Genomic DNA, 14884 nt, shown 5'->3' with positions numbered 1-14884 from the left:
GTGAATAAGCTTGAATTATCATCAGTGCAGGAACACAGAAAGAAAGTTTTAGCATATGCATTGTAAGATCGAATCAATTGCAATGAATAAAAGAACAATCAATATTCTTTGAAGACATTGCAAAAAAAAAAAAAAAAAAGACTCTGTAAGGTAAACTTGCCTCTAACTAGAAATTGGAATGATTTACTTCTATATATCTGATTTAATTACTTCTTATCCATGCTTGTTTTAAGGTTTAACACTTTTTCTCTACCTTTATCATCTAACTTATTAGTTAATTTTACATATTAGGAATCAAAGAAAAAAGGGAAAAACCAAGGGGAAAGAAAAGGAATAAAATAAGAACTGATAAATTATAAAGCTTACCTTTAGTTAGTCATTGCTATTTACAAGGCAGATTGCTAAAAAGCTTTACATGAAATATTTCATTTAATACTGACAAAATCACTATGGAGTAGGTGCTATCACTACTTTCATCTAGAAGGGAAAACTTGGAAAGTTTATATATCTTACCAAAACTGTATAACTACCAAGCAGAGCAATTTTGAATCCTGGACTGACTTTTCTGTGTTCACTGTGAATGTGTTTATGCATGTATACATAAAAGTGCGTGTTTTTTTTTTTTAACAAAATATCACATATAGAAGTATCTGCCATTTGAGGTTGCCCAACATCTTTTGAAACCCATCTTTACATTTTAATAGGTTCCCATTTATTGGCTTTCACCTTTCAAAGGTGAAATTCAGAAATCTTAGTTTCTTGATCTCCTTTTAAACTAGGCTGCATTTAAATGATTTTGAAGATACACCAACTTGAGAATCTAATTCATAACCAAGCAGCATGAGGAAAGATTCTGAGTTGGCCAGGCTCTGGGGAAGCCATGTACTGCTATGGCCTAAGTCATGACAGACTCATCCAGTTTTGTACATCAGTTATAATGATTGCAATAGATTTGAGAACTCAGAAACTGGAATATGTACAAGAACACTGCTGGCAACAGCAGAAGTTAGTCCTCATCAGTCCAGTTCTTCTGTGTGATTCTCAATATTGTGACTGGAAATTAATATTCAATTCTACTTTTCTGGCACTACTAAAATTCTATGCTCTGTAATAACCTCTATATATCTATTGTGTTTAGAAGCATGCAACCTAGCCAAAATGGAATTGTGTGCAATTGAGAGCTCTGACTACTATAACCATAATTTATGGTACATGAATGCTTTCAAAAACCACTCCATCTAAACCTTTAAAATATGAGAGTTAAAAGAACCTTATTAAAAATACATGGAAACTAAACAACACATGACTAAAAAGCCAATGGGTCAATGAAGAAGTCAAAGAGAAAATCAGAAAATACCTCAGAGATGAGAGTGGAATGAAAATGAAAATGGAAATACAACACTACAAAATCTATGGGATGCAGCAAAAGCAGTTTAAAAAATAAGTTCATAGAGATAAAAACGAAGTTCATAGATTTATTTCAAGAAATAAGAAAAATATCAAATAAGCAATCTAATGTACATCTAAAGGAATTAGTAAAATAAAAATTCCAGATTCAGTAGAAAGAAGGAAATAATAAATATCTGAGAGGAAATACATAAATAGAAATCAAGGAAACAATAGAAAATATCAATGAAACCAAAAGCTGCTTTTTTTGAAAACATAAATAAACGTTGATAGAACTTTAACCAGGCTTATAAAAGAAAAAAAGAAAAAAAAGAGGAAATAAATAAAAAAAATTAGAAATGAAAGAGGAGAAATAACAACTGAAACAAGAGAGATATCAAAAAATCATAAGAAAATATTATGAACAGTTATAAAGCAACAAATCGAACAACCTAGAAGAAATGGACAAATTTTTAGAAGCATGCAACTTGTCAAGACCGAACTAAGGAGAAATAAACAATTTGTAAAGACAGATCACTGTCAGTAAATTTGGATTTGTAATTTTAAAAATTCTCAGTTAAAAAAAGTCCAGGACCAAACATCTTTGGTGAGTTCTACCAAATATATAAAGAAATAATAATACTTATATTTCTCAAACTATTCCAAAAAATTGAATAAGATGGAACACTCCCAAATTCATTCTATAATAACAAAACCAGACAAAGAAAGATTTCAGGTAAATCTCTCTGATGAACATAGATGCAAGAATCTCCAACAAAATATTAACAAAGTGAATGCAACAATCAATAAAAGACTGTACACTGTAATCAAGGTGAATTTATTCCAGGGTCAAAAGCAGCATCAGCAAAAGGAAGGATACAATCACATGATCATCTCAATAGACACAGAAAACCATTTGAAAAAATTCAACATTCATTCATGATAAAAATTCTCACCAAATTGAGTATTAGTATCAGTTCTGTTCATTCGCTCAGTTGTGTCCGACTCTTTGCGACCACATGGACTGCAGCACGTCAGGTTTCCCAGTCCATCATAAACTCCTGGAGCTTGCTTAAACTCATGTCCATCAAGTCAGTGATGCCATCCAACCATCTTGTCCTCTGTCATCCCTTTTCCTCCTGCCTTCAATCTTTCCCAGCATCAGGGTCTTGTCCAATGAATCAGTTCTTCGCATCAGGTGGCCCAAGCATTGAAGCTTCTGCTTAATCATTGGTCCTTCCAGGGAATATTCAGGACTGATTTCCTTTAGGATTGACTGGTTTGACCTCCTTGCTTTCCAAGGGGCTCTCAAGAGTCTTCTCCAACACCACAATCCAAAAGCATCAATTCTTCAGCTTTTAGCCTGTCTATGATTCAACTCTCACATCCATACAGGACTACTGGAAAAACCATAGCTTTGACTAGATGGACCTTTGCTGGCACAGTAATGTCTCTGCTTTTTAATATGTTGTCTAGGTTGGTCATAGCTTTTCTTCCAAGGAGTAATTGGCTTTTAATTTCATGGCTGCAGTCATTGTCTGCAGTGATTTTGTAGCCCAAGAAAAGAATGTCTGTCACTGTTTCTGTTGTTTCCCCATCTATTTGCCATGAAGTGATGGGACCAGATGCCATGATCTTAGTTTTTTGAACGTTGAGTTTTAATAGAGGGACCATATATCAAACAATAAAAGCTGTTTATGGCAATCCCTCAGCAAACATTACACTCAGTGGTGAATAGTTGAAAGACTTTTCTCTAAATTCAGAAACAAGCAAAGGTTGCCCACTCTCACCAATATCACTTCACATAATATGGACAGTCCTAGCCACCACAATCAAATAAGGAAAAGAAATCAAAGGCATCAAAATTTGAAAAGAAGAAGTAAAACTTTTGTTATTTACAGATATCATGATACTTTATATAAAAACCTTAAAGTCTCTACCTAAAATCATTAGAAGTGATAAACAAAAACTGCAAAATTGCAGAACAAAAGATTAATATACAGAAATCTTTGTTTTTACATATACTAATAATTAACTACCAGGAAGAGAAAGCAGGAAACAAATTGTTTAAAATATAATAAAAAAATAAAATACAAAGAAATACATAGTAATAAGCTAGCTCAGACAGTAAAGAGTCAGTTGGCAATGTGGGAGATGTGGGTCAGGAAGATCCCCTGGAGAAGGAAATGGCAACCCACTTCAGTATTCTTTTTTTTTTTTCCATTTATTTTTATTAGTTGGAGGCAAATTACTTTATAATATTGTAGTGTTTTTTCCCATGCATTGACATGAATCAGCCATGGATTTACATGCATTCCTCATCCCGATCCCCCCCTCCCACCTCCCTCTCCACCCAATCCCTCTGGGTCTTCCCAGTGCACCAGCCCCGAGCACCTGTCTCATGCATCTAACCTGGACTGGTGATCTGTTTCACCCTTGATAATATACATGGTTTGATGCTGTTCTCCCTAAACATCCCACCCTTGCCTTCTCCCACAGAGTCCAAAATTCTGTTCTGTACATCTGCGTCTCTCTTTCTGTTTTGCATATAGGGTTACTGTTACCATCATGAAAAGATGCTCAACATCATTCATTATCAGAGAAATGCAAATCAAAACCACAGTGAAGTACCATTACACACCAGTCAGGATGGCTGCTATCCAAAAGTCTACAAGCAATAAATGCTGGAGAGGGTGTGGAGAAAAGGGAACCCTCTTACACTGTTGGTGGGAATGCAAACTAGTACAGCCACTATGGAGAACAGTGTGGAGATTTCTTAAAAAACTGGAAATAGAACTGCCATATGGCCCAGCAATACAACTCCTGGACATACACACCGAAGAAATCAGATATGAAAGAGACTCGTGCACCCCAATGTTCATCACAGCACTGTTTATAATAGCCAGGACATGGAAGCAACCTAGATGCCCATCAACAGACAAATGGATAAGGAAGCTGTGGTACATATACACCATGGAATATTACTCAGTCATTAAAAAGAATTCATTTGAATCAGTTCTAATGAGATGGATGAAACTGGAGCCCATTATACAGAGTGAAGTAAGCCAGAAAGATAAAGACCAATACAGTATACTAGCGCATATATATGTAATTTAGAAAGATGATAACGATAACCCTATATCCACTCCAGTATTCTTGTCTGTAAAATACCATGGACAGAGGAGCCTGGGGGGCTACAATCCACAGGGTCTCAAAGAGTTGAACATGACTGAGCCACTAGCACTTCAAACTTAATAAGGAAGTGAAAGACCTATACTCTAAAAGCTATGAAATACTGATAAAGATAATTAAAGATGGTGTAAAGAAATGGAAAGATATTCCATGTTCATGGACTGGGAAACTTAAACTTGTTAAAATGGTCACACTATCCAAAGCAAGCTGCATATACAATGCAATCCCTCTTGAAATACCCATGGCATTTTTCACAGAACTTTAGAATAAATAATTTTAAAATTTATATAGAACTACTAGTTGCAAAGCAATCCTGAGCAAAAAGAACAAAACTGTAGGTATAACCAGTCCAGACTTCAGAATATGCTACAAAGCTACTACAAAGTAATCAAAACAACATGATACTGGCATAAAAACAGAAGCATAGATCAATGGAATAGAATGGCTCTCTCAACAGACAGCCCATTCACTTAATGTTTACTACTCTATGACAAAGATGGCAAGAATATGCAATGGAAAAAAAAAAGACAGTCTCTTCAATAAGTGGTGCTGGGAAAACTGGACAGAAAAAAAAAAAAATGATTATAAAATTGTTCCTCACACTATGTACAAAATAAAGTTGAAATGGATTAAAGACCTAAATGTAAGACTTGAAAACATAAAATTCCTAGAAGAAAACATGGGTAAAACACACTTTGACATAAATATTAGCAATATTTTATTGGATGTATCTCCTAAGACAAAAGAAACAAAAATAAACCAAAGGGCCTAATTAAACTTAAAATTTTTGCACAACAAATGAAACCATGGGCAAATGCAAAGACAACCTATTGAATGTGAGAAAGTATTTTCAGATAATATGACCAATAAGGGCTTAATATTAAAAAAAGTCTTAAAACTCAATATCAAAAAATGAAACACCGAATTTAAAAATTAGTAGAATACCTGAATAGACATTTTTCCAAAAACAATATACAGATGACCACCAGACATATGAAAAGATGCTCAACATTGCTAATCATCAGAGAAATGTACATCAAAACAACGAGATAGCACCTCACACCAGTCACATTCAGTTCAGTTCAGTTAAGTTACTCATTTGTGTCTGACTCTTTGTGATCCCATGAATCGCAGCACACCAGGCCTTTCTGTCAATCACCACCTCCCAGAGTCCACCCAAACCCATGTCCATTGAGTTGGTGATGCCATCCAACCATCTCATCCTCTGTCGTCCCCTTCTCCTCCTGCCCTCAATCTTTCCCAGCATCGGGGTCTTTTCCAATGAGTCAACTCTTCGCATCACGTGACCGAAGTATTGGAGTTTCAGCTTCAGCATCAGTCCTTCCAAAGAACACCCAGGACTGATCTCCTTTATGATAGACTGGTTAGAGTTCCTTGCAGTCCAAGGGACTCTCAAGAGTCTTCTCCAACACCACAGTTCAAAAGCATCAATTCTTCTGTGCTCAGCTTTATTTATAGTACAATTCTCACATCCATACATAACCACTGGAAAAGCCATAGCCTTGACTAGACGGACCTTTGTTGACAAAGTAAGGTCTGCTTTTTTTTTTTCCCCATATATTTTTGTTAGTTGGAGGCTAATTACTTTACAATATTGTAGTGGGTTTTGTCATACATTGACATGAATCAGCCATGGATTTACATGTATTCCCCATCCCAATCCCCCCTCCCACCTCCTTCTCTACCCGATCCTTCTGGGTCTTCCCAGTGCACCAGGCCTGAGCACTTGTCTCATGCATCCAACCTGGGCTGGTGATCTGTTTCACCCTAGATAATATACATGTTTCGATGCTGTTCTCTTGAAACATCCCACCCTCCCTTCTCCCACAGAGTCCAAAAGTCTGTTCTATTCATCTGTATCTCTTTTTCTGTTTTGCATATAGGGTTATCGTTACCATCTTTCTAAATTCCATATATATGTGTTAGTATACTGTAATGGTCTTTATCTTTCTGGCTTACTTCGCTCTGTATAATGGGCTCCAGTTTCACCCATCTCATTAGAACTGATTCAAATGAATTCTTTTTAATGGCTGAGTAATATTCCATGGTGTATATGTACCACAGTTTCCTCATCCATTCGTCTGCTGATGGGCATCTAGGTTGCTTCCATGTCCTGGCTATTATAAACAGTGCTGCGATGAACATTGGGGTGCACGTGTCTCTTTCGGATCTGGTTTCCTCAGTGTGTATGCCTAGAAGTGGTATTGCTGGGTCATATGGCAGATCTATTTCCAGCTTTTTAAGAAATATCCACAGTGTTTTCCACAGTGGCTGTACTAATTTGCATTCCCACCAACAGTGTAAGAGGGTTCCCTTTTCTCCACACCCTCTCCAGCACCTATTGCTTGTAGACTTTTGGATAGCAGCCATCCTTACTGGCGTGTAATGGTACCTCATTGTGGTTTTGATTTGCATTTCTCTGATAATGAGTGATGTTGAGCATCTTTTCATGTGTTTTTTTGCCATCCGTACGTCTTCCTTGGAGAAATGTCTGTTTAGTTCTTTGGCCCATTTTTTGATTGGGTCATTTGTTTTTCTGGAATTGAGCTGCAGGAGTTGCTTGTATATTTTTGAGATTAATCCTTTGTCTGTTGCTTCATTTGCTATTATTTTCTCCCAATCTGAGGGCTGTCTTTTCACCTTGCTTATAGTTTCCTTTGTTGTGCAGAAGCTTTTAAGTTTCATTAGGTCCATTTGTTTATTTTTGCTTTTGTTTCTAAAATTCTGGGATGTGGGTCATAGAGGATCCTGCTGTGATTTATGTCGGAGAGAGTTTTGCCTATGTTCTCCTCTAGGAGTTTTATAGTTTCTGGTCTTACATTTAGATCTTTAATCCATTTTGAGTTTATTTTTGTGTATGGTGTTAGAAAGTGTTCTAGTTTCATTCTTTCACAGGTGGTTGACCAGTTTTCCCAGCACCACTTATTGAAGAGGTTGTCTTTTTTCCATTGTATATCCTTGCCTCCTTTGTCGAAGATAAGGTGACCATAGGTTCGTGGATTTATCTCTGGGCTTTCTATTCTGTTCCATTGATCTATATTTCTGTCTTTGTGCCAGTATCATACTGTCTTGACTGTGGCTTTGTAGTAGAGTCTGAAGTCAGGCAGGTGGATTCCTCCAGTTCCATTCTTCTTTCTCAAGGTTACTTTGGCTATTCGAGGTTTTTTGTATTTCCATACAAATTGTGAAATTATTTGTTCTCGTTCTGTGAAAAATACCGTTGGTAGTTTGATAGGGATTGCATTGAATCTATAGATTGCTTTGGGTAGCATAGCCATTTTGACAATATTGATTCTTCCAATCCATGAACACGGTATATTTCTCCATCTGTTTGTGTCCTCTTTGATTTCTTTCATCAGTGTTTTATAGTTTTCTATGTATAGGTCTTTTGTTTCTTTAGGTAGATATACTCCTAAGTATTTTATTCTTTTTGTTGCAATGGTGAATGGTATTGTTTCCTTAATTTCTCTTTCTGTTTTCTCATTGTTAGTGTATAGGAATGCAAGAGATTTCTGTGTGTTAATTTTATATCCTGCAACTTTACTGTATTCGTTGATTAGCTCTAGTAATTTTCTGGTAGAGTCTTTAGGGTTTTCTATGTAGAGGATCATGTCATCTGCAAACAGAGAGAGTTTCACTTCTTCTTTTCCTATCTGGATTCCTTTTACTTCTTTCTCTGCCCTGATTGCTGTGGCCAACACTTCCAAAACTATGTTGAATAGTAGTGGTGAGAGTGGGCACCCTTGTCTTGTTTCTGATTTCAGGGGAAATGCTTTCAATTTTTCACCATTGAGGGTGATGCTTGCTGTGGGTTTGTCATATATAGCTTTTATTATGTTGAGGTATGTTCCTTCTATTCCTGCTTTCTGGAGAGTTTTAATCATAAATGGATGTTGAATTTTTTCAAAGGCTTTTTCTGCATCTATTGAGATAATCATATGGTTTTTATCTTTCAATTTGTTAATGTGGTGTATTACATTGATTGATTTGCGGATATTAAAGAATCCTTGCATTCCTGGGATAAAGCCCACTTGGTCATGGTGTATGATTTTTTTACTTTTAAACTTCACTGAACAGAGTGACTACTGATCATTGAACTTAAGTTCTTCTTTAATAAAGTGTTGAAAAGTGAAAGTGAAGTTGTTCAGTCATGTCCGACTCTTCGCAACCCCATGGACTGTAGCCTACTAGGCTCCTCCATCCATGGAATTTTCCAGGCAAGAAAACTGGAGTGGGTTGCCATTTCCTTCTCCAGGGGATCTTCCAGACCCCCCACCCCTATTGAACCGGTGTCTTCTGCATTGCAAGCAGACGCTTTTACCATCTGGGCCACCAGGGAAGCTAAGTGTTATAGTTATTTAATTTTGGTATTTATCATTGTCATTATGAACTGCTGGAAAATACACTCTAATGTCACTGAAATATTGCATTGTTTATTGTTAGCATAACAAAAAATTTGTGAATATTTTAAAATAGCAATAATTTAAAGAGCAGGTTCTTATTTCTAAGGAGATAACTTATCATACCCTTTAAGAATAAAATGGTTCTAAAACTTAGACACAATATTCTCTGCTCTAATTCTGAGAAAAGTCCAGAAAGATCATAGTTAATCTGCATTTATTTAGCAAATACTACGAAATTCATTTATTTTTAATCAACATGTGGTTAATCCTAACAATGGTATCCTTATTAAGAGTAAGAATGTGGACATGTGGTGGGAAAACAGCTTCATTTCAAGGTACTTAAACTACTTCACAAAGAGCATCCTAAGATTGACAAAAAGAAGGCAATAGCTTTGATAATGATAACAGGCTCACTGTAAAACATTATAGAAAAGACACACAAAATGAGTTGAAATTCCAAATTTGTTGTTGTTGTTGTTCAGTTGCTAAGTTGTGTCTGACTTTTTGTGAACCCAGGAACTGCAGAACATCAGGCTTCCCTGTTCTTCACTATCTCCATGAGTTTGTTCAAACTCATGTGTATTGAGTGGTGCCATCCAACTATCTCATCCTGTGTTGCACTCTTCTCCTCTTGCCCTCAATATTTCCCAGCATCAGAGTCTTTTCCAAACAGCTGGCTCTTCACAGCAGGTGGCCAAAATATTGGAGCTTCAGCTTCAGTATCAGTTCTTCCTATGAATATTCAGGGTTGATTTCTTTTAGGATTGATTGGTTTGATCTCCTTGCTCTTCAAGGGACTCTCAAGAGTCCTCCAAGCTTCTTAATGCTAATTTAGTACATCAATGTACTAAACAACTTCCACCCCCAACTTACATTTATTATCTCTTTTCTTCCTAGCCAGGTCAAAACAATTGATCAGTTGACAAGCACATGACTGCCCAGTTAGAATGTCATGTTTTAAAATAAAATATGTCAGGGAATGTTTGATGGGAGGATTCCTATGTGCTGTCTCTCATGAGTCCTTTGTCCCTCTTCAGCGGAACAGCACGCTGCTCCCAGGGACTGAGGTCATTGTGTGAGGCAGGCTTGGGTCTCCTTTAGTAAACATTCTCTTTAAGACAAAACTGCTTAGTCCCCTTCCCCTTTCTTGAGATATGGATTGTCTCCCGACCTTGTGACTAACATTACTCCTTGTTCTGTTGGTAACAGTTGCTGTACATTTGGTTTTCTGATCTCCATCGTTCCCAAAAGAAGTTTCTTGTACTGCAGCCTGTATATACTCATAGAAAAATCATTAAAGCACCTTTGCTCCATCAGAGCTTAGGTCCCCAGGTCTTTTTTGTCTCTCTCTCTCTTCCTCTCTTTTACTTTCTTATCGTCAGCTCTGCACCACCAGGTTCTGGTTCATTAAAGGACCCCAACAAAAATATATATATTAAAAAAAGGCCAAAAAAGAATTAGAATCTGAGTATTGCTCATAAGTAAGTTGTGTGTGGATAACATCACAGAAGTGGGGTCCATTATAATTTTGTTTCTAATCATTAAGGGTAATAATTACATATTAAGAATAAAACCAGCAGAATTCCAAATAAGAAATGGTGAAGGATTGTTAGAAAATCATCATTTTTACAACTATTATAGTAATAACTGGTTCAGGAAAACTCAAACAGATTCTAATTGTTTTATTCATGAGAGTATGCTGAGGAGAAATGTGTATGCTCTCAAAATCTTTCTATAGATTTCTTATTAGCTAATTACAAAGGGGAAATATTTATCTCCATGGTGAAGAAAGCAGTCAGGTATAAATTTGTCTGTGGTAAAGAAGTACTTTAAGACCATGAAAATAATCTTTTTCTGATTCTGGTAATAAATAAATGTCAATGTCTACTCAATTGAGCCTGAAGACTATCCCCATCGAATGGCTGCAGTGTAATTGACATGGATGGAACAGTTAGTTATTCTGCTGTGACTTTCATATTTTTCAAAATGCTTGTAGTTTTATTTTTTCAGTTGATTTATTATATTTCATTGAGCACGCCTCAGGAAGCCTCAGTTGACATTCATCAACCATAGAGTCTGTAGTGTCAAAAATATTTCAGTTATAACATGTCTTAAAGCCTTAATTCTGCTTTAATAGTTATCTTGACATTTGAGGAAAGCATCATAAAATAAAGAGCCCTATTGAGATAAACACATGCTGTCTTCTGGAGTGCTAAACTATTGGCAAGGATAACTTCAACTAAATAACCACAGCAGTTGGGTCCAGCATCAAGAATATGTGCAGTGACCCTCTTACATATCCTTCATTAATGGTTGTTGTTCAATTGCTATGCTAGTTTTTTTTTCTTTCACAGTAAAACTTGAGGATAGATTTATATAGATACTAGACTACTGATACTAAAAAGTTCTTTTTGGATTGTATTTTTATTATTATTCCTCAGAATTTGAAGATCAGACTTCCCCCTTATGAAAATGATTATCATAAAAGCTACTGTAATATTTTTGCTCTATAAAAAAAACCTTCATTAACTTTGAAACTTTGATTGTCCTTCACTTCTATTAAACAGGACATCTTGTTAGACAGACTGAGAGTTTCTTCCCCACTCTGTGAAAACTGTTTCTCCAACATTGAATGGAGTCCTATGGTCTAAAAGTAAGGACAAGAAGAGTTGAAAAGAGAGAAATTGTTTATGCAAGGTGAACCAATGTCAATACAGAAGTTAGTTACTATGAAAATACATGCCCCTGGGCTATTTACCTCATTAATTCATCTAACATTCTCATTATTTAAAAAAAAAATGACCAGAATATTTACTGCTAGCAATAAGTCTTAGCATTGAGCAATAATTGCTATATGTCAGTTTATATGTATTCTCATTTAATCCTCCCTCACCAAAACAAAAAAAAAAAAAAAAAAACCTATGAGGATATGCTATTATTAATCTTAGTTTACAGATGAAGGATTTAAAGTTAGAGAGCTTTGGTGATTATTAAGTGAGTACTGGAGCAAGGCCTAAAATGTTGTAGTCTAAATCCAAACCTTGTGTGTTCTGCCTCTATGCACTGCAGATTTTTGCAAGAATATTCACATTTTAGCAGCTTACTTTCCACTTACTATGTGAGTAGAGCTACAAAAGACTAATACAGACATAAACTTCAACAACAGTAATATCAGTAATAATAGCTAACAAAACTGAATATTTGAAAATTGTCAACTAATATATTCATAGTTTTATCAACTAGCTGCAATTTATTTTAAAAAGTATATACTTAGAACAATAACAAATTTAGTTAGCCACCCGTGATTGTGATTTTTGTGTAAATACAAAGCAAGAAGCACACTAGTAATCAGTATCAAGAGAGTTTAATATAATATTCTTTATATTTGATAGATAAAGATTACAGAAACTAAAAAAGTTAATAGCAGAACTGAGTAATGATATAATGATGATCTAATACAGCTTTTTTCTAGGTGGTATGAAATGTGAGTAGCTGGTATAATGTATAAAAAGAGTTTCATGGCCAAATATATTTGGGAAACATTACAAAGTTAAGTGATTTTGTAATTGCAGAAATTCATAGATCATTAATGTGCTAATATGTATTGTGAAACACCCAGAAGTAGACTGACTAGACAGTGCTTCCCAGAAATATTTGGGAATATTTTTGTTTTCTATAAAACATCTTGAGTACCACTGAACAGTGAAAAAAATGCATTTGTTACTCTACAGCCAGAAAACAGAGAACACACCTTCTTTTCAAGTGGCCATAGATACATATCTATATACATATATATAAGTATCCATACATATATACATATATATATAAGTATCCATACAATAGGCAACAAAGAAAATATTAATAATTTTCAAACAAATAAAAACAGGAAAAGGAAAATTCATATTTCAGACTTGCAGATAAGGATGTTGAATGGATTGCATGCAGCTACTTTTACTTCTTCCCAGTCCCCATTTTCCTTCCCTGCCAAAATGTAAATTATAATTTTCTAAGCTCTAAACCCCAAAAAACTAGAAGGGAGATGAATGAGTGATAAGTGACTTAGTAAACCAAAGAAAACTGAATACTGGACTACAGGTGAGGAAAGCCTAGAGCCAATTCAGTCAATAAGCAGAATCCTAAAATACTCAGGAATTGGCAGCAGCAAATGCTTTTGGAAATGGAGAAGGAGAGGACTGTAAAATAGGGTAATTTGACAGTTTGTTTTAGAAATAGAATTTCAAATCATGTTTCCCATCCTAGTAACAAAAAAAGTTTTGCTTTTTTTTTTTGAAGAGCTAAACCAGACACCTTCTGGATTGGGGAACACTGGGAAAAATTGTGTGGGATTAGCATACTGAAAATTAAGAGGTTTAAATGAATATTTGCTTCTTGGGTGCTGAACCATGCCCCTCCCAGCTCTTTAACCCCTCTTTGGCTCTGAGATGCTGGCAACCATATTCATGTGTAAGCAGGAAATTTGAATGTTTTTTCTAAAGGAGTCAAAACTGCCCTAAGAGCAAAGAGAAATAATGTTATCAGTAGTTCCAGGAAATAATCCCAGCTAACAGTAGTGCATAGAACTTCAAAGCAAATGTTTTAGTCTCCATTCTCAGTTAATGAGCAATCAACTGTTACAAGATATTTGAAGAATGTCTCCAAGAAGACCAACCAGGGAAACAATACAACTTGGACGAAATAGTGACTGTTTAGAAATTAAAAATCTGAAAAAAAATTTTTAAAAAACTATAAAAAAGGGACATTCAGATAATTTTTTAAAAAATGATAGATAGAAAAACATTTTTAAAGCTTGAAGATAAAATCACCCAGAAAAGAGAGAAAAAAGATAATGAGATGGAAATTTGGAGAGAAAAGAATATTAGAAAACAAATCCAGGAATTCTAATATCTGAAGATAGAAATTCTTGAATGATAGCAGAGATAAAATGGAGGTGAGGAAATAATCACACCAAAAAATCAAAATTATTTTCCATAAATGAAAGACATCATCAAAAGGGGCTGCCAGTTATGACAAACATTTGAAGTAAAATATAAATAAAATGCACTAAAATCAAAGCAAAGATTTTACAAACTTTCAGAAAGAGAGGGAGAAGTCAAGTACAAATCATTAAGTCAGAATGGCATTTAATTTCTTAACAATAACATGAGAAACTAGAAGATAATGTGGTTACATACCACACAGAGAAACCATCGGTTAAGATGAGGTTAGAAAAAAAGTCAGTTTCCAACATTAATGGTCACAAACAGCTACCTCTAATAAAGAACTTCTCAAGAGTCTACTGAACAATATACTCAATCAAAATAAGGGAGAAAAAGTTAATAAGAAGAAATATGGAACACAAGATATTGGAGGTCCAAAATGAAAGAGAGCGATGAAAGAAATCTCAAGGAAAATGGTGAAAGTCCCAGAATGACTGCTCAGAAAAAATTAAGAGATCAACTTGGTCTATATTGACGCATGTGATAAAGCTCTAGGAAAGAGTGCTTTGCAAAGAAGAAATAAATAGAACACCAGGTGTCTGAATATATTGAAAAGAGGTTTCTTTTAAAATTTGTCCAAAATTTATGTTTTGAAGGAATAAAAAAAAAAAAGCAATGATACTGTACTAAATGACTTAGTTCTAGCATCACCATAGTCTTGGTAAAGTAAGAACTGAATATGAATCAAGCCAAAATTATAATATAACTATATTTAGGATGATCAGGAAGGTACATGTGAGTGATGAGTGTGTGATGAGGAAAGACAGTCCTTATCTTTCATAGTGGAAAGTCAATAGAAAATACTTAAAACTGAAAATTTAAGAAGCAAAAATGAAAGCGTTTTATTTAGAAATGTAGAGGTAAATACCAAAACAATCAGCTGAA

Source organism: Odocoileus virginianus, chromosome X (genome assembly GCF_023699985.2).
Source record: "Odocoileus virginianus isolate 20LAN1187 ecotype Illinois chromosome X, Ovbor_1.2, whole genome shotgun sequence".
Taxonomy (NCBI): Eukaryota; Metazoa; Chordata; class Mammalia; order Artiodactyla; family Cervidae; genus Odocoileus; species Odocoileus virginianus.
Note: the sequence above shows the minus strand (reverse complement) of the source record.